General features: G+C 45.1%; 1 long non-coding RNA gene across 1 annotated transcript; it reads right to left on the minus strand.

Moving 5' to 3' along the window:
- Positions 1-23,492: 23,492 nt before the first annotated feature.
- On the minus strand, positions 23,493-24,098 carry LOC120840528. Its single transcript, XR_005715562.3, has 3 exons — positions 24,037-24,098; positions 23,798-23,887; positions 23,493-23,595 (listed from the first exon to the last, which is right to left on the minus strand). It is a non-coding gene; the product is annotated as an uncharacterized LOC120840528 (long non-coding RNA).
- Between the last annotated feature and the right edge of the window lie 331 nt (positions 24,099-24,429).

Genomic DNA, 24,429 nt, shown 5'->3' on the forward strand with positions numbered 1-24,429 from the left:
GAAGGCACAGCCCAGAAGACAATAAAAGATGTTCAATTACACCACGGGAATCCTGACGGGTACTACCCCACATGGGATGATGAGCGTTAAAATTGCCTAAAATGAAAAAAGGATGATGAAGCTGTCCTACAATTAGCGGAAAACAAACAGCGCAAGGACAAGGACAGAGTAGAAGGCGGTAGACACACACAGCGCTGACTTACAACTGAGCTTTATTGGCACTGACAACCTGTATAAATACACAATTTGCCCGGCCCAAAAGCCAAGAAAAGAAACACAAGAGGAGGACTACACGTGTTCCTAGAGTCATCTGCAGGCGCCGTTGCTCTCCGATCTGACTAGAAACATACACTCCTTTTCCGTCAAGGCAAGTGACGGGGCACTAACACACTAACACACGCCTGCAGATGACTCTAGGAACACGTGTAGTCCTCCTCTTGTGTTTCTTTTCTTGGCTTTTGGGCCGGGCAAATTGTGTATTTATACAGGTTGTCAGTGCCAATAAAGCTCAGTTGTAAGTCAGCGCTGTGTGTGTCTACCGCCTTCTACTCTGTCCTTGTCCTTGCGCTGTTTGTTTTCCGCTAATATGAATGACCAACTAGCCCAATCGTCAACACTACTGTCCTACAAGTCCCTGCAGCTCTTGAAGATTCAAAGGAACATTTGGTGGCAAGTATAAAGAGACAACTGTTACAAGGCGGTCCACGAGGAGACGCACTGCAACAGCTTCCAGTGGCGTGCAGAGTGGGACTTAAGAGCAAGCGACTCCACTCTGCACAACCACTGCAACACCAAAAGAAGGAGGAGAAGCCGGACGGTCTTTCCTAAAGACCTGATCATGTTTTAAAATGTTAAAAAAATTTGATTGAAGGTGGGTTTCTTGCAAAGCAAGAGCGATGGGCCGAAGCTCATCCGTGAAATAGTTAACATCATCAATATTTCTTAAAATACCGCGACAGTTCCACTGCATATAATGTAACTTCGTCATCTATTAAAAGGTGAGCAAATATGTAAATATATAATGAGTGAAACATAGTAAAATAGATAAAACCATGGAGAGCCAACGAAAATTAAGAAGATATGGCCACAATCCCGCTACTGACGGGGTCATCATTTGGGTGGTACTACAGGCCGTTTCTTTTTGGATCTGCAGGAGGGCGTCTCCCATTCCATGCCATCCTGGTCAGACCCAGGAGTGGACAGAGTGTCAACATCTGTTGGCATCTCCCCCTCCTGAGAAGTGTCCATTGGAGTCGATACGGAGCTTGTTTGGCCTGGCCCACGAGGGGGCAGGCCCCGGCCACGGCCGGCTGGAGGAGTGGTGGACGAACTAGGCAAGGGGTCACCTGAGCTCGTCTTGTCTCTCCTTTCACAGGAGCTGCATGGGCTCCATGCTGCTCCTTTGGTAGGGTGGCCCTCTCCAGCGAGCAAGAGCGAGAAACTCGCTTTTTCTCCCTAGGAGGGGACCTAGGAGAAGGGGAAGGCGCAGCTTCTGCCGGCCTGTCCTTGGATGGAGGGGCAGCAGGCGTGCTACCACCAGAGACTGGGGGAAGCTGCTGCTGCCCCTGTTGGGGAGCTGGAGCCCCGAGGTCGGTCGCCAAGATCTCGGGAGAGACCTGGGTGTCCCTCGACTCCGAGCGTGGTGCTGGGCCCCTGCGCACCACGTCGGCAAAACTCCCCTTTGACACAAAGGAGAATCGCTTCTTAGCTTCTGAATGTGATAGGTTCTCCTTCACTTTAATAGTAAGGACGTCTTTTTCGTGTTTCCATGAGGGACAGGTACGATGGTAAGCGGGGTGTGGTCCACCGCAATTAACACAGTGGGCCACAGCCTCCTCACAAATGTCAGAAACATGGCTCTGACTGCCACACTTTGCACACGTCTCCTTCCCTCGGCAGCTGCGTGCTCTGTGACCAAAACGTTGGCAACGGAAGCACCGCTGGGGGTTGGGGACGTAAGGGCGAATGCGGCCGTTCAGGTATCCTGCCTTGACGGTCTCTGGGAGTGTGTGCTTTTCAAAGGTCAGAATAACATGTTTCGAAAGAATCTGTTCATTATTTTTCCGAAACATGATACGTCTGACAGCGACAACGCCGGAACTTTTGAGTCCCTCGAGGAGTTCTTCCTCGCTTGTGTACAAAAAGTCATCCTTAGAGAGGACTCCACGAATGGTATTAAGTGTGCGATGAGGACTCACCGACACCTTTACATCAACAATAGTGGTCAAGTTGAGGAGTGCTTCGCTTTGTTTTTTTGTGTTTAGCTCCACAAGGAGGTCTCCTGAGTAGTTTTTCGGCCTTGTAGGGAAACCCTACAAGCTGCTGTAGAACTTTGGCTGCAATGAAGGGCGACATCTTTGCAACTGTCTTGTGTTCATCAAGAGAGTGAACAACAAAAAAACTTTGTGAGGGTTTCTATCTCGGGATCTTTGTCAATGGTTTTGTGTTCAAGGCAACGCCTTTTAAGGGCGTGCCCTGAACGGGGTTTAGAAGGGTGGGGCGCCATAGGAGGGCAAAGAGTGTTCAGAATTTGCGGTGCACCGCCCACCACCGAGCCCAACAAGGGGTTAGGTAACGCACCATAACAAGAAGGGCTTGGCAGGAGACGTTACGCTAACAGTGCTGTCGGGAAACTATACCCAAGTGTGGGACAAGACAGAGGTCTATTGCCACCCAAGGTTAGCCCTTGCCACCAAAGAGGGGTGAAAAAGGAGTAAGAGAAATGAGAGAGAAGTAAAAGAAACAGGAAAGGTAAAGATGAAAGATTAAAGGGGATAGAAGAAAAGGCGACTAGACTGAATCATCCTGGCCGGGCCTTACCAGGACTCCCGTCTACGAGAAGCGGGGGCCGAAGTGGTGTATTGCCTCACCCGAGGGGCCCCGAAGGGTCCAAACCTACCCCAGGCTCGGCTCAACCACCAGGATGCCCTTTTCCCCAGACACGGGAAAGGCACGCACAGCCAGACGTGGGCGGGCGAGCCCGCATGGCTCGGGGTCCGTGGTGACGCCACTCACCAAACACCTCCTTTCACAGGTGCCCCCTGCGGGGATCTCAGAACAGTGTGGAATGAAATCCCAGTAGAACACAATCATTCCGAGGTATAATTGTAGGCTCTTACGTGATGTGGGCTTGGGTACTCCGTTAGCACACGCAACTTATCTTCGTTGGGGCAGAGCGTGCCGTTATCCACAACGAATCCAAGAAGGTTAGTCTTGGGCACGGCCAACTGAACCTTTCCCGAATGAATCATGAGCCCAGCATTATGCGTTTGCTCAAGTACAATACAAAGGAGTTCAAAATGCTCGTCGATAGTTCTCTAGAAAACCACGTCATCCATGTATGCCATGGCAAATTCATACTTTGAGTTCCCGAGTACAACATCCATCAGGCATTGGAAACGGGCTGGAGAATTAGACAAGCCAAACGGCTTGTCTAGCGGTTTGGACTCCGCTTAAGGGAAACACTTAAAAGGGCGCATTAAATGACCAACATGTTTCTGCAGCCTCTTTTCTTGTCCCTATTATGTGACTGATAGTATTGCAAATTACACACAAAGAGTAGACAGTTTGAGCACTAGAGCAGCATTAGATTAAAAATATTTGGAGTGAGGACATTCCTAATACTGTGGCTCATCCCTATTAAAAAGCTATGTTTATTGCTTTTTTTAATAGCAAATACATAAAAAATAATTTTGTTAATTTTTTTAGATGCTGTTGTGCCAGCATGCTTTAAGGCTACAAAGACCTCCGTAAAATTCACCATGAAGGCGTGGCTCGTAGCAGCACCAGATTGCAAGGCTGGGCGCAGCAAAATACGCTGGTGAGCCGCATGACTAAAAATTATACCCTAAACAGAAACCATAAACACAGAGACAAGGGACAAACACCGAAGACTCTCAAAATGACAATATTTTGATTTCGTCCAACGGAGTACAACTGCCTCAACATAGTAAAAAAGGTAAAAGGAGAATCTGAAGAATCAGCAGACATAGGAATGGGGATAAACAGGGGTCCCTGAGACAGAAGTCCCGTAAAATCCCGAGAGATAGCCCACCTGAGAAGATCACTGAGCTGAGGAGGCTTGAAACTCGGAGGTGCACAATGTTTGTTTCATTTCTTCCCAAAGCAACATGCATCAATCTGTTTTTGTTGTTTTTTCTAGCAGGCTTCCTTCCATGTTGCCTTCTGCATGCTGAGAGCATTTGGCGAATGATGTAATTATGCAGCATATGTGTATAGTCACTGCATATTAACTGTCCTAGCCCCTTACAGCAGAAAATGCATCAGTGGCTCATAGGAAACAGCTAGTCGTTCAGTATCTCAGGTATGGAATGAAACATAGTCAACATGGTCTTAAACCTTTTTCTTTGCAACGTAAAAATACATGCTCCTCTCGCCTCCGCAAACACAACATTGAATGCGCATCACAGCGAGAGGGGTCATTTCATTTTAATATAGTTCACGGCAGGAATTGCCAGGCATGCACCCCACTGTCTAAAAAGCCTAAAGTTCTCGAGGACACCAGGAGCGCTATGGGAGAGAGATATTGAGGCTTATAGGATGACGACGACAGACAGAAATATAGCATCCCCCTCCCTCTCGTCGACTAAGCCAGAACTCGCGTTTCTGAGACCGGCGTTTCCCCAGACTCCACTTGCACCACGTTGAACAACAAGATCGCCCTTCTATCCGCTTTTGGTTGTCAAAATGCAAAAATGCTGTCTTTCCTTCTCCCCCGCTCTCTTCCCTCACACCCTTCTCCCCCTTTTTTCTCCCTCTCACTCCCTCCCTCCCTTCCCCACCGTTTGTTAATGCAGAATTTGCTGGTGTCAAATATATGTTGTTGTAAACTGAAAGCTTCTACATGTCCGTTTTCGTCCTTCTGTTCATTTTGTGCTTTCTTACTGTTAATCCTAATTATCTTCTACCAGAATTTTACCATCGATTATGGACGTACTGAACATATTTCCGAATGCTCTCCTTCACGCATAATAAAATTTTAGCTTACTTGAAACACAAATAATAAAACAAATAAGGACAAACACACACAGACAGGACAGAACTGTCCTGCCTGTGCGTGTTGTCCTTGCGCGTTTCAAGTCATCTGTGCCAAATTGGTGTGTTCTTGTTCGCATAGAATTTTAGTGGATCCATATTTCTGACCAGTCCAAAATGCCACCTTCAAAGAATTGTGGAATGACTGTGGCCGCCTTTTGCTGCAGCATTAAAAACTTAATTTGTAAATAAATAAACAGTCATGTTTTATAACGCGAAAAGTTTTGTTCCTTATCTCAAGCTAAATATGAACACATATATCCCATGAAATAATTAAACCTATATTGGTACTCCTAAGAAAGCTGCAGAGGAAAAACTGGACTAGGAGGAAACTACTGAACCAGAGGGCAACACCTGAACGACAGGACGACGGCCGAGCAAGAAGAGACCGAATAAGTGCATCTCTCAATCTCAATAAAAATATAAAACATCATCTATTAGTGTTTCATTGTCCAGTTGTCACAAACCATGAGCAGTTTTCCCACGTGGTGGTGGTCAGTTGGCTCCAATTAGCAAAACTCAATTAGGTTTCATCATTGGAACCAACTGAGATTTTTTCAATGGGGAATCCGAAATCAGACACTTTTCCCTATTGGTTTGAATCGCCAGAAACCAATTGTACCCAATGGCTATTTTCACCTAAGATGGCTAAAGACCTATAAAGACTGGAAGTATGAATCGGTGTACAAAAGGTTACGAGGTGCGACAGATGCATATGCCATGCCACTCTTTGTAATATTGTACAAGGACAAGGTAGAAATTATCAACACCCCCGGGGCCAAACGTGGAGCCTGGAAGCTGACAACAGTGTATTTCACAGTTAATCAACCCACGATACAGATGAAGGTTAAGGTTTTGCCTGCTTAGTCATTCTGGCAAAATTTATAGACATCGAAAATATGGACAATGTGGCATCTTGAAACCACCCCTTGATGATATGAAGGAACGCAGCAGCACCGGCTTTAATGTAGTTATAAATGATGTTTCAGAAACTGTGACTGCAGCGTGCAGCTGCAATCTCTCCCGAATGTAAGAATGTTTTCTAGGTGCTTCTTGCAAGGACGTGTATGCCACTACTGTATGATGACAAGTCGCAACCTTCATATTGTGACAAGTGAAGAACACTGCCAAATAAGATCAATATCTGACCACAAAAACCGCTTAATTGCAGTTGAGATAAACCCTTAGGTGAATTGTAAGCTGTAAGGTGTTGATGGCCCATCCCCAATGTCACAGCTGACCTCTTTTGATGTCAGGATGCAAAGGGCCCCGGACATCATGCATGACCTTTTAAAAAATGTGTTTGCATGATTCGTCCTCAAGCATATTATAAAAGGTTGTATTGATGAAGGAACACTGAGACTAGAGGATCCAAAGAGGGTGCAGTGTCCCAAAGGCACGGCATCTAAAAATGGTGCTGTTCAGAGTCCATCCCCTGGTATTTGGAACATGTACTCAGGAAAGAAACATACACTGGAATGTGCTCCTACAGCTGCACGACATTGTTGATTTTGTGCTATCTAAAGAGATTCCCGAGGACTGGCATGCACACCTCGAAGTTTTAGTGGAAGGTTTTATCCAAGCATTTACAGACATGTACCCTGCAGCAAGGACCCTCCCAAACATTTACTACATAGTGCACCATACAAGAACGATGGTTGCCCTTGGTCTTCTCTGCTAATGCTTGTGTCTCTGCTTTGAGGAAAAGCATCAGTATAATAAAGCCAAGTAAAATAAACAGAAGCACTTGCATCACGGCACCAGTTGCTGCAAAGCTTTGAATTGAGTTCTGTTGAAGTAAGAAAAAGTCCAAGAATGCAGTGTGAGAGAGAGAACAAGGGGGATCATTTTCCAGCTGCTGCTGGAAGCTTGAAGCGGTAAGAGAGCCTATCGAAAGCTAAAAGTGTCTCTCTAGATAACAGAGATTACCAAGTAAACAATGGTATTGTGCTATGAAAAGGAGAGCTCTCCACGTTTGTACAGATCCACACCATTTATTTGTCCCACAGTATTGTGTTCCTGCTGCTGGAAATACTTGCGACAGTCTGCTTTCAGAAACATGCATGTGCCCACAAGGCTGCCCATATGGGAGTGCTTGACCTCTCTGAATGTGATCCTGAACTCAAGGCATCATATCAGAACCTGGACTTGTACAACGATGAAGATGTATGCTGTCATCATGACATCTTGTTTTGAACAGTCAGTCTGTTCAACCTGTATATATATATGCTTACATATCTAGCTTGGGGTGCAAACAAATAAAACTGATTCTTACTAGTACGTCGACAATGCCTGAATTAAAACGAGCACTGTAGTACAAAATCTTGTCAGAACCAAGGCAAAGTAAACTCGGGCACACGGACCGCTTATAACACTTGAGGGGAATCGATGTAGCCCACCATATCCTTAAAAGTTTTTGCCATCCTCAGTTTGTGATGACACACTATTTCAACTGCAGCCACTGACATACATTGTTTAGTCGAAAGATGATCCGGAAGTCAGAGATAATGTATTCTTATGGACCTCTGTGCACTGTTAATAAAAGTTCTCCTCTCATATTCAATGTCTGAAAAGTCAAAACGAAGCAAGACCAACCTCACACCTTCTGGAGATATGTCTTCCCACCAGATGGTGTACATTAACTGTAGAACTTCGTTAATTCGAAGTTAGTCGGACTGCGAAAAATCTGCAAATTAAGCGGATTTGCAAAGTAGCCAAAAAACATGTGCTGCAATTATAGTACACAAAAACAATAGACATATTCCCCACTCATATATCAAGGGACGTAGTAGCAGAACACATTACAACACAAACAATAAATTGTTATCTAATATTGGTTTATGCTCCACCCCACGATGACACTGACACAACAATTACAGCAATCAGACAACTCGAATCACAATGCCACCCCACACCGGTAATAATAGGTGGGGACTTCACCGGAAAAATATATAGTATGGGGAGAGAAAAGGACAGACTCTTGAACAAGTGAATTGGCTCAATTCATTATTGCCTCAGACCTCTATCCCCTCAATTCCCCGACCTCCCCCCCAGCATTCCAATCTATCAACGGAGGTAGCTGGATAGATCTTACACTTACATCACCCAATATACCTAGAAAAATAACAAACTGGCCAGTGTTAGAGGAACCCATGGGTAGCGACCACAGTTACATATTCTTTCAAGCACATAAAACATATACTAACGAAAAAACTAGCACAAGCAGCATAACTTAAACTTTTTGACACGCTATCCAGAGACACGTGGTTTATAAATACACAAACAACTCATTACAAGCAGAAAACAACTCGAACATATAATCAATATATTGCATACAAAGATTCGAATACTCTACGACAGATATTGTAAAATAGTCCAAAACAACAAAAATCAAAGACCGTGGTAAACGCCACAACTGGATATCGAGCGGAAGAGAGTGAGAGCTCTCCGACGAAGATACCAGCAAGCCCCACCATCTCTTAGGACCACATTCAAAGAAAATTACCTGACTGCACATAAAATATACAAAAACAGCATAAAAAAAGCAAAAACACAATCATGGAAGTCATTGTGCACACAAGTATTTAGAACAAACATATTCACACTTCCATATAAAAGAACACTAAATAGAATAAAAAAACCTATCCTAATTCCCCCGATCCTCAAACTCGACAAAACATATACATCCTCCCTGCACGAATTTGTGGAGACTATCTTAAACACCCAGTTTCCACGGGATCGACCGACAGACTACACACCAGAACAAGTATGCATCAAACACCAAACACAGACACCACCAAACGCCACCAATGATGCCCCATTCACTATCCAGGAACTGAAACATATTATACGGTACATAAGAACACAAATCACCCCAGGTACTGATATCATCACATCATCACTCGTAAAAAAACATATTTTCCATATACCCGTCGCTCATCTTAAACATATATAATGCTTGCCTAATGCACTCATATTATCCTAAACAATGGAAAGAATCACGAGTCATACAACTACCCAAACCTAACAAACCCCCACATCTATCCTCCTCATATCGCCCCATCTGTGTAAATTTTCTAATATAGGACTTGGTATATGTGGGAACTAACACATTTTAAGCAATATAAAATCAAAAATGACCTTTTTCAAAACTTCCTTCAGTGCCCCTTTAAGAAAAGCTTTCAACATTTTTCAGCATATTTTAGCAAGAAAACTAGAGCATAATGGTATGCACGACATAGCACTTACATTAAAAAGTTATTTAACCAATCGCCTGCAATACCTTACACTTGATAAACTAGCATCTGATAAGTTTAAAATGCGTCATGGCATTCCACAGAGTTCTACTTTTGGTCCTCTGCTTTTCTTACTTTATATTAATGATATCGCAAGTACACCTGCTTTGCCAGAATTAATAATGTATGCGGATGATACCAACATATTTTTTTTTCAATAGAGAGTGGAATGTCTAAAACAAGAAGCAAATATGTATCTTGTCATTATTTCAAGATGGCTGAGGTCCAACAAACTACAATTAAACGCAAATAAAACCAAATACATAATTTTTAATCCAGCAGCAAAACATTGTACATTGTAGGATTTTTGTAGGATTATTTTTGAAGCTGAATTAATACAAAAATATTCCAAAAGCCGGGAATCATAATGATAAAAAAAACTGCTCCGACTTTACTCAATAGAACATGTGACGGACCAAAAAATTTTGGGCATGTGGTTTAATCAAAATTTAAAATGGAATACACACATAGATAAATTAACATCTGAATTATCAAAAGTTGTTGGTTGTATTAATAAAGTATCGAGCCTTGAGCCTAACTGGCTCATTAAAACGCTATATAACTCCTTTTTTTTATAAATGTGCGATGGAATTTTTATTTGGGGCACAAGAAGAATATCCGATTACCATAAATTAATAACCATACATAAAAAGTTTTATGTGTACTCGAAAATTAGAGGTAACATAGAAGAACTATGTACTCAACTGCTCTTTAATAAATACAATATTTTAAAGGTAAACGAAGTGTACTATTACAAATTATTCTAGTACATATATAAAAGTTTATGTCGCAGCAAAATGGAAACGTCCTCGTACCAGCTGCATCATTTTAAAGGGACACCCTACATCAGAACTAACTATGGAAGGCAAAGTCTACAATTTTAAGTAACTTACTAAATAAATGGCCAGACATGAATTACACAGTCTTTCCCTCTATTTAAAACAGGCAGCAGAAAACTGCTGGTGGGCCGTGCTATGGCCTCACAATAAAACAAAACTCCTTTCACATTGTAACTAAAAACATATGAATATTGTATGAACCAGATTGTTTGCCTATGTACCTTACTCATTGAGCGCTGGTCCTTACATTTATGTGCGTGACTTGCATATATGTACTTTGTTATATATATATATAGAGAGAGAGATATTTAGCTTTGTAAAGCTTCTGAGCATTTCTTTGTTTTGTCTGTGTGTGAGCCTGTATGAATTGTAAGAAACCAGTGCCTTGTCAATCTCGTTAGCCTTTAGCACTGGCTCTTCTTTCAGAACCTATCCGGAAGAAAATGAGCTGAATAAAAAAGAACCCGACAGTGGAACACCAGTTGCAGTTAAACATTTTTAGAAAAATCAGCACCGATATCTTTGCAACTGTTCTGTAGTGTCCCAAAGTGGTACCATTGCTCTATTTCAGACTTCATCTGATGAAGACACGTCAGAAAAGGTTAATAAAAGTGCAGATCTGGAAGCAGCGGAGGCTGCAAATTCATTTACGACGCTTTTTTTACGCATTATAGGCAAACGTGTGGTTGTGTCGAAAGGTGACATTCTGGTCAAGGTGCAGAACTATGCTGCAATGAACAACCTCACTTTCACGAGGCAAACCAACCTGGTAATAAAAGGCAAACAGCTTTTTCGCTGAGTCGATCTCGCTGGAGTCACAATACTTCCTTGGAAAGATATTTGATGATGGCGGGACCACTTTTCATTTCTACTGCTCCAGCTTCTTTTTTGTTTGAAAACTGGTCCCAAGCTGCACAACTTTTCAGTGCCCACATAGCAGCCTGTGCGCAGGGTGTCTAATGTTTCAGAGCAACTTGTTTTCATTATGTTTGACATTTGGTGCTAATTGCAGGTGTTGAAAGATGCACACTTTCAGACGTCATGGAACCCCTACCCAGTTGACGCCAACCTGATGTGCGACATTACAGACGAGACCATTTACCGTGCTTTCGTGAAGGACACTGCGCAGACTGAACATAGGGTAAGCCTCACGCTGAAGCCAGATGGTGCCCCGGTGTTTAAGTGATCATCAACAGCCATATGGCCAATACAACTCAGTAAATAAGATTCCTGCCAAAGATTGCAAGAACAGGCTGGTATTAGCAGCACTTTGGTTTGGGAAGAGCAAGTCAAAAATGGATATTTTTCAGAAGGTGTTTGTTGGTACCATGCAGGACCTTTCAGACACAGGGTTTCCATTGATCTTCAAAAGTAAACAAGAAAATTTTAAAAGTGTTCTGCATTTGTTCGGCTCTAGATTCGGTTACACGTGCCCCCATGCAAGGGATTCTGCAGTTTAATGAATACAACGGTTGCAATTGGTGCTTGCACCTAGGGAAGTATGTAGGGGAATCCGTATAGTCTCCTGTGAAGGTAGTTTATCCTGAAGGGCGCTCAGAACGATCAGATGTGCAGCGACCTGCAGATGACATTTGTAAGTGGGACTGTTGTGGGGGGGTGACACCGTTTCTCCTCTTATTATCCTTGAACAGTTTTCGTATAGTCTGGGGCTTTGTCCCAGACTACATGCATTCTCTTTTACTATGCATAGCTGGGCAGCTTCTAAACTACTGGCTTGGGAGCTGCGAGAGGGAGTTATGTGGGGCGGATATTGCAGTGCTTGATGCCAGGCTTTTAAGCATCAAACGACTTAAAATGTAAGGTGTTTAAAAGAATGGAAATTCTGGAAAGCAAAGGAGTTTGAGAATCGGACATTTTTATGGGTGTTTCTATAGTCAGTGAATTGCTGCCAAGAAAATACCTCTCCCACTGGGCAGTTTTGGTCGAGGCTTTGCATCACATGCTGCAGCAAGAGATATTTTCTGCAGATATTGACCTCTGTGAGATGCTCATGCTTGAGTTTGTCATAGAAATGTAACAGCTTTCTGGCAAACTAAGTATGAAATCTAACATGTGTTTACGGAAACTTGTGTGTCTCCGTAATCCCCATAAACAGGTGAAGCTTACGGCAGGCATTTATTTAAATTCAGGGCAAGGCAACTCTTGTAAAAGTATAGCACTTCCGTACGAACAGTCTGTAAAGTACTTAAGCGTATATTTTGACGAATATATTTTATGGAACCATCACACAGAATTTATTAAAAAAAAGGCTTCGCATAGAATCAGCGTATCTTTACCGGTTAAAGAGCGTTTGTGGTGTAAAAGTTCGTAAAACTGTTTTTATGGCCTTAGGAGGGTCGATCTTACGATATGGTATTACTGTTTTCGGACAATGTGCAGGAAATAATAAACTAGGAATAGATAGACTACTTAAACAAATTGCGAGTAACGTTGCGTACGGAACCAGATATAACGACCTAGTAAAAGATATGAAAATGAATGAACTAAATATAATGTTTTTTTCTAAACTGTATGAATATGTAATATTAACACGGCATTACTACGATAAGAGCTCAAAAATTGAGGTCAAAAAGAGAAATCTGAGGTGCAGTGAAAGGTACGTAATACCCAGAATATTTACGAACTACGGAAAGAGAATAAAAAGGCATTATATTCCTTCACTTTTTAATAAATTACCCGATAATTTGATAAGTATATCATCCATGCGAACGGCTAAGAAAGCTCTTAAAAAGTGGTGTCTAGAGTGTAAAACCCGAATTCCCTGTTGCTTAGTGTGATTTTTTTCCTGAGTCATTTCTGTGTTTTTTCCTGAGTCATTCCTGAGTCATTTCTGATTTCCCTGATGTTTAGTGTGTTTTTTCCTGAGTCATTTCTGTGTTATGCGATGTTGGTGTTCAATTGTTCTCTATTTTGGTTTGTTTCACATGAGTCGTACGGTGTTTAGAATTTGTTAGTATTTCAGTGTTCGGCGATTTGTTTGATTTTCATATGGAGAGTAGGTTCATTTACATGGCGAAAATATTGCTGTGTTTTGCAATTCTGTTTAATTTCTTTATTTATAGTGCTACTTGCAATACTGAGTTCTATTTCTTTTATTTTGTAAAGATTTTGGTCTGCCTGGTCCCACGGACAAGCAATCTTCTTTGCATTTGTGGGCCAGCTATTGTAAGTGTTTCTTCAAAGGAATAAAAGACTTATTATTACTATTATTATTATTATAATTATTATTAATATTTGCCAGATGAGGCACATCATTAAAAGGCATCTCCGCTGCAAGTTTGATGGCCACCGATTTCTATAAAATGTACACCATGTATTTAAATGCCATTACTGAGAATGTTTTCTTACAAGAAAATTGATTTGTTATGCATAACTGCCCAAATCCTTTGCTGCTACTCTACTGGCAACATATTCTATTTAGGCAATAACAACTTGTTTAATTTCTAAGAGGAAAGAACTAAAGAATGTCATTGTTCAAAAGATTAAGATTGGACACGGAAGGCGATGAGCTCGGGACAAAGGGAAGAAGCAAAATAGAAGGATTAGACCCCTACCAATGTGGAACATCATGATGCCTACGTACAGAAAAGCTGGCATTGACTTCCTCCAGACTGGAGTTATCATTGACCTCGGCTTAGACAATCAGGTTGTCAACATTGCTTTTTCACTACGCCAGGTGCCTCCAAGAAAGTCTTCCATCAACTCGCCATCAGTGCAGAGGCTCATGGACAGGTTGTAACTTATGCTATGCAGCAACTCCACGCAGACTATGTCCAGGCCATGAAGACCTGCAGCTACACAGAGAACAACCGTGAAGAGTGGAGGGGAAATGTTCAGACCCTAATGGGACTGTCCAGCATGAACAGTGAAAGGTTCAAAGACGTCCGAATCATGCCAATAGGGACGAGAACCAGTCATTCACAAAGACTGTGGACTTTAAATCATTGGGTGTGATGCCACAGCACAGACACTTTTGTAGTCAGGCTGTTTGGAGGCCGTTCATGAGGGGCGCCCTCGCTCAGTCACTCGGGCCACTCGCAAAAGCCTGGATGCTCACCATGGCTTCTGACAAGTTCATTTTCTTGGCTCGAGCATCACCATATCGGACTGAACAAACATGTTTTTGGAAGCTCCCCGAATTCCCGAAGCTATGTTTGGTTAATTTTTCTTTGTTTCTCGCTTGATTAGGGGTGCATGAGATACTAAACACAAATAAATAACATTAGGGAAAGTCAGTTACAATAGTTTAGTTCTTTTTTGTTTTGTGCTATCACGCGACAGGGCTTTGTTTGAACACTTGGCGGGATAGTTGGACGCGTCAGTAGTTAATTATTCGCTCGGACGGTCTGCGGTTCATATAGGGTGTTAGGCAGACCACCAGAGGAACATCTACCAGCTTTGTTAATAGGTGCAGCATACAAGGTGTTGCAGTGCTAGATTCAAATGGCACCAAGAATTTGGGTTAGCATGGACACCGGCAGCAAAGTAGGATATGAGGGTCAGGATATGTTTTGATTGGGTGGGCTTTGTGTCGATTTTGGTGGGAAATGAGTCGTAAATGATGGAAAGGAAGGGAGAAGCGGATTTGGTAGAGCTTGAGGGTGTAAGCGATGGTGCTATTTAGAGGAGACCGCCTTCAAGAGCTTTGCTGACGTGATGGAGGGTAGCTTCACTTGCTGTCCTTGTGAGAGCCTTGAGGTCAATTTCACACGGCTGCATCAAGTATCCTTCAAGCACCGGAGTCGTGGACGACCGCACTGAGAATGGGATGGTTACAGACATGGTGGAAGTAGCAGACACAAAGAGCACGGTTCATGGCCGGGCTTCAACGTAGTCTAGAGCTTTAGCCCGGACTATATGCACTGTGCCCTACTTAGTGTAACATGCCAGTTTGCAGAGCTCTGGTTCTCCAGCGTTGGTGAGCGGTTCTACATTGGGGACCCTGCACAACAGTTGTGAACAAACGGCTACCTCGCCTGAAGCCGCCACAATGATTCAATCGAGCACCACAAGCCTTGAAGCTCCGCAAATATTGGAAGACAGCAAAGCGGCAGTGCTGGCTGCTGTACTACTGCCTGCCCTGTCTTAACAGTGTACTGTCAGTGGAGTGCTACGAGCACTTTGAGCTGTTTGTCTCCGCTCAGTACTTCCAAAGAAAAAAAGATGTAGAAAACAAAGACATTGAAGTGAGCACAGGAAGGATCAAAGAATTTGTTGTGCTAACTGAGTACCTGTACAGTAAGGAGCCACCATGACTTCCAACCTTCACACCTTCCAAAGGCAGCGCTCCATCACGGACCACTATGGGCACTGTTTTGCTTCCCTATTGAATTAAACATGGGACATCTTTTGAAGCTCGTGTCTTCTTCCAAAGAAGTGCCCTTCCAAATTTTATCCCACCTCGCTCTTTCAAAATAGTTTTTTTCGAATAACTGAGCATGGCTTCAAATAAGGTGCAGGAGTAACTCTTGCTGAAGAAAAAGGGGAGGCCAGATAACTTGCAGCTTTTAGGTCAGCTCAGACAGCTGCCTAAGCATTTGGACAGACTTGTTGAGGACTTTGCCCCAGGAGGCACACTGGAACTTGAGGAGTATGGTCATGTATGTGTGGCTGGGCACTCCACCACACTCAGTACAAAGCTCTCTTGGAGTGGGACTCAACAACTTTAAAGCTAGGAGATGTGTATGTGAGGGCCAAGCACACCCTTTCTGCGGGTAGCGATGGAAGCCGAAATGTGTATGTTGTCTCATATGGTTATGGTGCAACAGACTTCAGAAATGTGACGCACTTCAAGCTTGCCCGTAAGCAATCTGCAAAGAAATTCCATAGGCTCTCTGGGCATGTGCATCCCAGTATGTACTGCGTGTTTTGCGGCCCACACTGCGCAAAGGAACTCGCGCTCGGCGCGCCACGCAAAAGGCTTGGGCGCAGGAGTGCGTTCGCTGCAAAGATACTGCAAAAATGTGTGGTCTGCTTTCTGCCTCGTTGGTCCTTCTTTCAAGTGAGCAGTAGTACCGAACCCTACATTATTCAGCCACGACTCCAGGTGCCGGTCCCGTTGTAACTGGGCTACGCCGACCGAAGTCCGTGGCCGACTTCCGGGCCTAGCTGGCGGCCTATAAGCTTGCCACGGGAGCCTTGAACGAATACATCCTCGAGCGGGTTCTGCCCGTGGCGTTCCAGGCGAGCGCCGCACGCTGGTGGCGCATCGTGGCCCCCTTCTTCACCACGGAAGACTTTCGGAGGAAGTTTCAAGACGAATTTCTTCCGCCTGGGTACCAGTCTTGAGTCCAGCGAGACCTGGAGCACCGGACCCAACACCTAGATGAGACCCTTGTCGAATATGTACGGGTGATGAAGGAGCTTTATGACAGAGCCTCACCAACGAAGTCGGAATCAGACAAGGTTGCCCGGGTGATGCAGCAGAGCCACCCAAGATTCTGGCCCTACCTACATGGCCGCACGTATTCCACCCTGGAGCACCTGGCCCGGGACGCTCACGGCATACAAGAGACGCTCCTGGCCGAGCTGCAGTATCGGTCCCCGCCACTGCCTGAAGAAACTCTCAAGCTGTCCTTTGCCTGGCAAGCTCCCGGGCCCAGAAGAAGTCCGGCTCAGCACCAAACCCTGGATGGCGCGGTCCATCCCCCCTGTGCGCTGGACTTCTACGCCTTCGGGCAATCGGAGCACAGAAGACCACTCGATGGTTCGGACCCCCGGCTATGTGCTCGGCCGGCTGGATCAAGACTACGACAGGGTGAAAGCCGTTCAAGGTACTTCTCTCGCAATGCCAACCAGCCCGCCGATCGCTGGTTCAATGAGGGACACCTAGAAAGGCCGCAGCGAAAAGCGCAGGCAAGCCAGATGCCGGGGCCACTCGGCAACCTAGACCGTGCTGGGGCCCCAGGGCCCATTTCATGGACATTGAATCTGCCCTGAAAGGTCCAGCCCCGGCCCCTGACCCCGGATCCCTTGGCCGAGGTCCCGGAGCCGTTTCGGGGACCCACTCTTACCGACCACCATCCCTACAACCTGGTGCAGCTACACGAGGAGGAGCGCCAGCTCCTGTGCCCCCTTTGTGGGGTGCCCACAATATACAGCGTCACCCACCGGGGCGGCACTCTCCACCGTGCACAAGAGTCAGCCGCCGTCGCAAGGGGAGCCATCTTGCGCCTCCCGACGATCGACGAGCAGAGCCTCCAGCGGACCCTGGCAGTCGTCAAGCACTTCAGACCCGCCCTCCTCCCCCCCCCTCGCCAGCGGATGTCGCAATCGACATCGAAAACAACGATGAACCGATTTTGACCATCATCACCCCGACAACTCCAACCAACTGGGGAGGGGGGGGGGGGAAGGGGGGGGGTTTGTGGGTTTTGCGGCCCACACTGCGCGAAGAAACTCTCGCTCGGTGTGTTCGCTGCAAAGATACAGTAAAGTTATGTGATCCGAGTTCTGCCTCTATCCTTCTTTAGGGTGAGCAATAGCACCGAACCCTACAGTACCTAGATGGTGGCAGTTGCGTTATTTTTGCTGAACTGTGTAGTAAGTATGAATGGTCTTAGATGAATGAATCCTGAAAGGAAATGTGCTGCTTACCATTTTCAGTACTTCATTTTAGTACCTGAAGCTTAATAGAGAGCCTTTGAGCTCCAAGTACTAAAAGGTAGAAGTACAGGAATTATATGTATGGACAAATTTGAATGCTCTTTTTAGCTTATGCTGGTTTGTTTATTTTTTAACCACAGACATGTAACTCAATGTATTTCCATTGTGATTTTTTTGCTTTTCATCTTGCTGTAGCTGGGCAAAAATGTTTTTGTGTATTTTCTTTCGTCTGCATGTTTTATTATTTGGATTTTGTTGAAGATACACCATATCTTCCAGACTATAATTATCCTTATACGTGTTGAAAGGTTAAAATTTTACTCAGTGCAAATTATACAAGAATTTGTTTTTCTATATTGCTCATTACAACGAGATGTGACAGAGTTTGTGACCAGCAGACTATGTTAAGAATTATTTATATATAATAGAACAAGCTTCCTTGCAAAGCTAAATAAAAGCACGCACTTGCCTACCTGTTTTGTGTTTTAGAATTTTCTATGCGCAGACTAGGTGCCAGGTGCAAACTATGCAACCGGAGCGAACTACCAAAGGAAGACTATGTGCATGCATGTGTATCTGTGTGAGAAGAGGGGGTACTGCTGTATACATAAAGAGAGTGAATGTGTACATATTCTCTCTCCCTTTCCTTTTTTCCCTCATTTTACTTGCTTAAAAGAGGTTTGCTGGAGTGGGCTATTCTAATAAAATTAAATTCTACTGTCGGAGGATTACTGCCCAAACAGGTATCAGCTGAAAGGCAGTTCCAGGTGGCCCTTGAACTGCATTTCACCAGTGGCAAGGTTTTAAGGCATTTTTTTTAATTAAATGAGAAATTTAAGTTTATAACATAAAGCATTTCAAGCCAAGGAAATAGGAATGATGCGTGAAATAGGTAGGAAGTATACAGGACTGCCAAGTGTCGGCCCGTACATGTCGGGCCATTCCTTCATGCAGCGGATGGCCACATATGATAGCCTGCATGCAACCTGCAAGTTTGTGGGCAGAGCGCCCACAAACTTGTGCTCCCAAAGCTTTCTGCAACAGTCCAGGCAACTGATGATTATTCTTCAGGAACACGGGCAGATGACTGCTCGCGGGAAATGGCTGGTCAGCTTAACCAGAAAGTCAATTGGCTCCGGGTGGAGGTATATTCCCTGCTAGAAAGCCTAAATGGATGATGCCCAGCTCATGCTGGCGTCCGGAGGGACGAGAAACTCACCAAGTTTTATACTGGACTGCCGAACTTCCAACTTCTGAATGGAATTTTTACGCTTCTGAAGGACCTGGTGAAGCAAGGTATGTAAATAAATAAATAAATAAAAATAAATTAATGCCTTGCAGTTCCAGGAGTATCTGGTGACCCTGATCCGGCTCCAGCTGAATGTGCCTCGAGAGGATTTCATATACAAAAAATGCATTTCACTTATCTGCCAGAAAACATGCATAGTTTACATTGTGTGTTACAACTTGAATTAACCTGTCTCAATCTCAAAATGCAATTATTGTTTCTTTTTTTGCCTGTATTGACAAATAAACCATTATTTTCTATTCTTCCTCCTCCTTTTCCTTATTACAGGTCTGATGTCCCAGAAGTCACAGTCTCAGGGGTTGTGATGAAGTGTTGATTGATAGCGTAAACTTCAGCCTGGAAAGGCTGGTCAGGTGGCCGACAAGAGAGCAGCTGGTACACGCCATGCCCATGTGCTTCCGCGTTGCCTTTGGTACTGATGCTGCAGTCATCCTCCACTGCTTCGAGACATTCATTGAACGTCCGACCTCACACCTTGCCCGTTGCATCAGATAGAGCCAGTATAAGCACCATATTATAGTGAAATACTTAATTCGGTTTGCTCCTCAGGGAACAGTTACTTATAATTCTAGGGGGTGGTGCAGTTGATCAAACAATAAGCTGATCACCGAAAGGTGCTGGATTTTGGGTAACGTGCGGCCCCAAGACTTGGTCCTTGCTGACAGGGGTCTTAGCATTACGGAGTCAGAGTAGGCCTCTGCTCTGCTCGACTAAAGATGACAACACTCACCAGGGAGAAGCCCAGCTGGCACCTTGGAATGTGGAGGCCACGAGGATAGCCAACGTGCATGTCGCGAGCCAACGTCACCAGCGAACGGAGGGAAACACCGCCAAGGAGCCGCCATTTTAGATTCCATGTTAACTGCACATGGATTGGTTAGGTTTGGCAGTGCTACTTGAATACTGCTAAGCCCTACTACTAGGTGACGCCATGTTACGGCTTTGTTTTTCTTTAGCTTTGAACATTATCATTGTTACCGTTTTTCTCTGTTCATTTGGCATGTTGTAGTCGTGGACTTGTGGTTTTCATCTTGTCTTGGTGAATCGGGTTTTCGGACTATGCTGGCTTGGATGTCGTGGCCCTGTCTGTTCTTCCGCTGCTCTGAAGTACCGCTAAGAAGCGCGAAAAGTACTCAACTGTAACGCTATAAAAGAAGGTGGAGATTCTCAAGCTAACAGAAAGTGGCCGAACGCAAGCGGAGTCGTAACCTGAAGCAAGCTACTATTGAAGGCTCTTTTAAAGGGATACTTAAGCGAAAGTTGAAATACACCTATTATGGTCAGAAATAGGTTTAATATGATCAATGATATCCGTAAATCATAATCGCGCGTTTGTATTTTGAACGGATGGCTATATTTTTCACCCTGAAGGGCCCGATTGAGCGCGCGCTCGAAAATCAGCCATCGGAGAGCGCGATGCGTCTTGGGATATTGGGCGCATTCGTGACGTCACTTGTGCCGGTAGGGAAAGGCTACGGCGTGGATGTTGTGGTTACGAGCGTTGCCACTCGACGGCGCGTCGACGATATACGACCTGTGACAACTTGGCCGTTTGAGATGTGCAAGAGCTGCGCGCACGCTGCACCACGGCAAGTCGGCAACCACGACCATCTCGATGGCCGGCCAAGGTGGTTACCGTTGGGCCCATGAAGAAGTCGTAAGCGATGTCAGTGATATCAGCGAAGATGAGGACGATGCCTTCTCGGCCATGGTTGCTGACAGAAGATTCGGGCTACAGCCCTACGTTTACGACCCTTCCGCTTCGTCATCACCTGAAGCATCTGAAGGCGACGGGGACATGCTGGACACGCCACCAAGAGCCCGGCCGTCCCAGCGTGTCGGTACAGCCAATTGGTAAGCGTTTGTAGGTACATAATGGTTCGCGATTGGAAACTGCGACATGCATGGAAGTGGCTAGAGGTCGGTGTCGCACGGGCTTCGTCATGGTGCCCCATACGTAGTGCGGTAGTGCCCTGTCCGTGTATCTGCATGCGCGTAAAAGACGCTCGTTGGCGTTTTCTTTTTTTTTTGTACAAGCGGAGATACTGCCTCGAGATAAGCTAACGGCAGCAAGCGTTCTAAATTCGAACCTGACCTTTCTAATTTACAGGCGGGCTTGTCTTGCACAGTTTCAGGCTGCATGCTGTTAGCTTCGGCTTTGCCCGCTCGTAAGGTGGAACCGCAGCGGCTGCGCTAGCGCGAGACGGTAGCCTTGACTGCCTCGAATGGTGCTCTCGCTGCACGAGCGGTGACACGTTGCTATCAATGTTGCTATCTTTAAGGCTGATGTGCATATTAGTTAACCCTTTAACCACTCGGCCCGAGCTGTATTCGTCATGAAAAGTTGTACCAGTATCGCCGATGACTAGTCACACTCATCCAGCCACAATGATGGTTTGCTTTCACTGCCAAACACAAGACAGCTTCGTCCATCGGCTTTAGTTTCAATTTTCAATACAGGCGTGTTTTGGCCTTTGACGTCTATCTAGCCTTGCAACAGTGATCAGAAATGGCAGCACGCTTGAGTGATGCCGGTGACCTCGGACCCTCGGAAACGGGCTCTCTCTTGCGGCAGTTCGAACAGTAGCAACGATGAAGACATCGAATTTGTCTCTGAAAGTGAGTCGGACATGGATTTTTGAATACGAAACGGACTTAGACGACGACCAAAGTGACGAAGGGGACGACGCGCTGGGTAGTGTTAGGGTGTGGCAACGCATAAACACTGAAAACCCACCACCCGTGCCTCCGAGGTTTCAGTTTTGTGCAGTGCCTGGGATTGTGTGGCAACCCACTGACGAAAAAGACATTCTCGGCTGGTTCGAGGTTTTTTTTTATTGGGATCTTGTCAACCTCATTGGGATAAACCCCTGCATGCAACATGGCATGCGTTGCACTCTGGGAACTAGTTGGCCATGGGAGAGAGTGGCATGGTTTCGGTTTTGATCGACACGTCGACAAGTATATATACACAGACGAGGACTATTGTCGGCCGTTATCTCATGTTTTCTGGTCCTGAGAGCGTCATTTTTTTATCTCTAAACTAGCCTAAATGGCCAGACCTCAAAGCTTTAGCACAAGCCCGAGACGTATAGCTTGTCTTTACACATGCTTGTTGTATTTTCGTGCCCGAGCCTTCCTGTTTCCATTCCGAGGTATGCGAACGAGCCAGTGCTGGGAATCTCGACGCTGCGAAGTTCGGGGATCTTGCTTGTGTATGAGTCAACAAGCTGTAACAACCAGTTTTGAAGAGGACATCGAAATACTTCCAAATACTATTAAACGGAAAAACAGAGAATGTATCAATAGACAGGCTTAAGCCCACGCATATCCAACCGTCGCATCAGTATTCCTCACAGACTAAAGTGTCCAAACCAACGCACCGCAAAGTTCGTTTTTCTGCTTTAAATTGCCTAGAAGGGAATAGTGTAGCGGTCATCACGCCAGCTCTTGAACGGCAAGAAAAAAAGAGGACGAGAGGAAGAGAAAGCTCGCGAGCAAGATTGAGCGGCTAGGTTTCGAAGGTCGTGACAGTGACCTGTACTTGATATGTAAATAATGTATATATAGTGATTGCTATATACGCATACATCGAGCTCGCACCTTTACATTAGTGTTGCTGGTCAGGAAGTTTGTTTGCTTTGTGTGTCCATGGACGAAATATAAGCTTTTGCAATCACTGTTTTTCTTAATATGCCTGGGCACGCGAGGTAAAACTCGGAGGCGCCGCTGAAAAGCTAAGTTTGAGCATACTTCTTATCTCTTATCTGTACTGCCCCGAAGCACTGCACGAAGTGAAGTCTCCACCCGCTTGCATTCCACTAATATTTAACAATCCTATGCCCATAAAGTTATCCTGCAATCATATAGGCACATTTGCACGTACAAACCATTTTAAGAGAGCATAAGTCGAGCACTTGTGTGAAGAATGTCGCACAGTTCGCCGGAAGTGCGCTAGACGACCGTGAACCCCTATGCAGTGTGTCAAACAAACAAAATTGTTCAAACCGCGTTTGATGGTTGCTAATGGCCGTAATATTTGTTACGTGTTTGCTCTCTTTCTGACACTCCCCCCCACAGTGGGGGTGTCAGACACCCCTCCCACAGTGGTGGTCAAACTAAAAAGACACTTCACTGAGGTGCAGGGTAGTTGAGGAAATTTAAAAGTGTGGTAAACCAGTGATACTTCTCTGCTGAACACCAGGAACCTTATGAATCCAGTTTGGGAAGAGTTGCACTAACAAATGTTCAGAAGTGAAATTCTAATTATATTAATGTATAATTATATTAATTTAGGTAAAAATTAATGTAAAAAGTGAAATCTGGGCCATGCCAAGATATTCATTTCAGTGAAAGACCACACCTGCATTTCTTTGCAAGCCTGCTGTCTGCGTCGTTGCACACTTTTTCTCGCAGCGCCTGGATGCTGCGTGCAGAGTGGGTGTACCTGCACTTGTGACCCTTTGGGTTGCTAAAGAGAGTCCGGAAAAAGCATAAAAGGAAACGATGGAGTCACATGAATCATCTTGAAAATATTTAAGTTATGTCAAAGATGGCAACCAGTTAGAGATGCGTTTGATAATTCCATCCAAGGTGGGCTACAGTAGCCTGCCTTGGATGGCCCGATTCTCTACTGCCTTGCAGTAGAGCACCAGTTTGGTGCGTGTGCGTACCTGTGGGCATGCTGGGGCTGCCTGTTTGTACCAAGGTGGTTGGGGATGCAGCAAGAGCGAGGAGCCAGCTGGACGATGCACCCTGGGTCACTATGGGCATGGATAGACGAGCAAATAAAGGAAATAAATGAGTCGTATGGAAGCACCAGGAGCAATAGACGCGATGAGATGTTCTTGGTGGTTCTGTGCAAGGCAGGCCACACCACTTAGCGGAGAACCAGTTTGGTGCGTGTGCATACCTGGGGGGGTCCTGGGGCTGCCCTGGGTGGTTGAGGATGCCGCAGAATCAATCACACCGCTCAGTGACGCACTTGTTATCGCTATGAAAAGACGGAAAATAAAAGAAAACGAATGAGTCACATGGAAGCACCAGGAGCAATGGACGCGATGAGATGCTCTTGGTGGTTCTGTGCAAGGCAGGCTACACCGCTTTGTGGAGAACCAGTTTGGTGCATGTGCGTACCTGCAGGAGTCCTGGGGCTGCCCTGGGTGGTTGAGGATGCCGCAGAATCAACCACACTGCTCAGGGACGTGCTTCGGGTCGCTGGAGACGGCCGAAAGAGGACAGAGAATAAGGCTGACTAAATAAGTAATGCTCCTAGTAATGAATCATGTGCCTACTAGGTAGCATG

This window comes from Ixodes scapularis, unplaced genomic scaffold (assembly GCF_016920785.2).
Source record: "Ixodes scapularis isolate PalLabHiFi unplaced genomic scaffold, ASM1692078v2 ptg000549l_1___fragment_3__unscaffolded, whole genome shotgun sequence".
NCBI lineage: Eukaryota > Metazoa > Arthropoda > Arachnida > Ixodida > Ixodidae > Ixodes > Ixodes scapularis.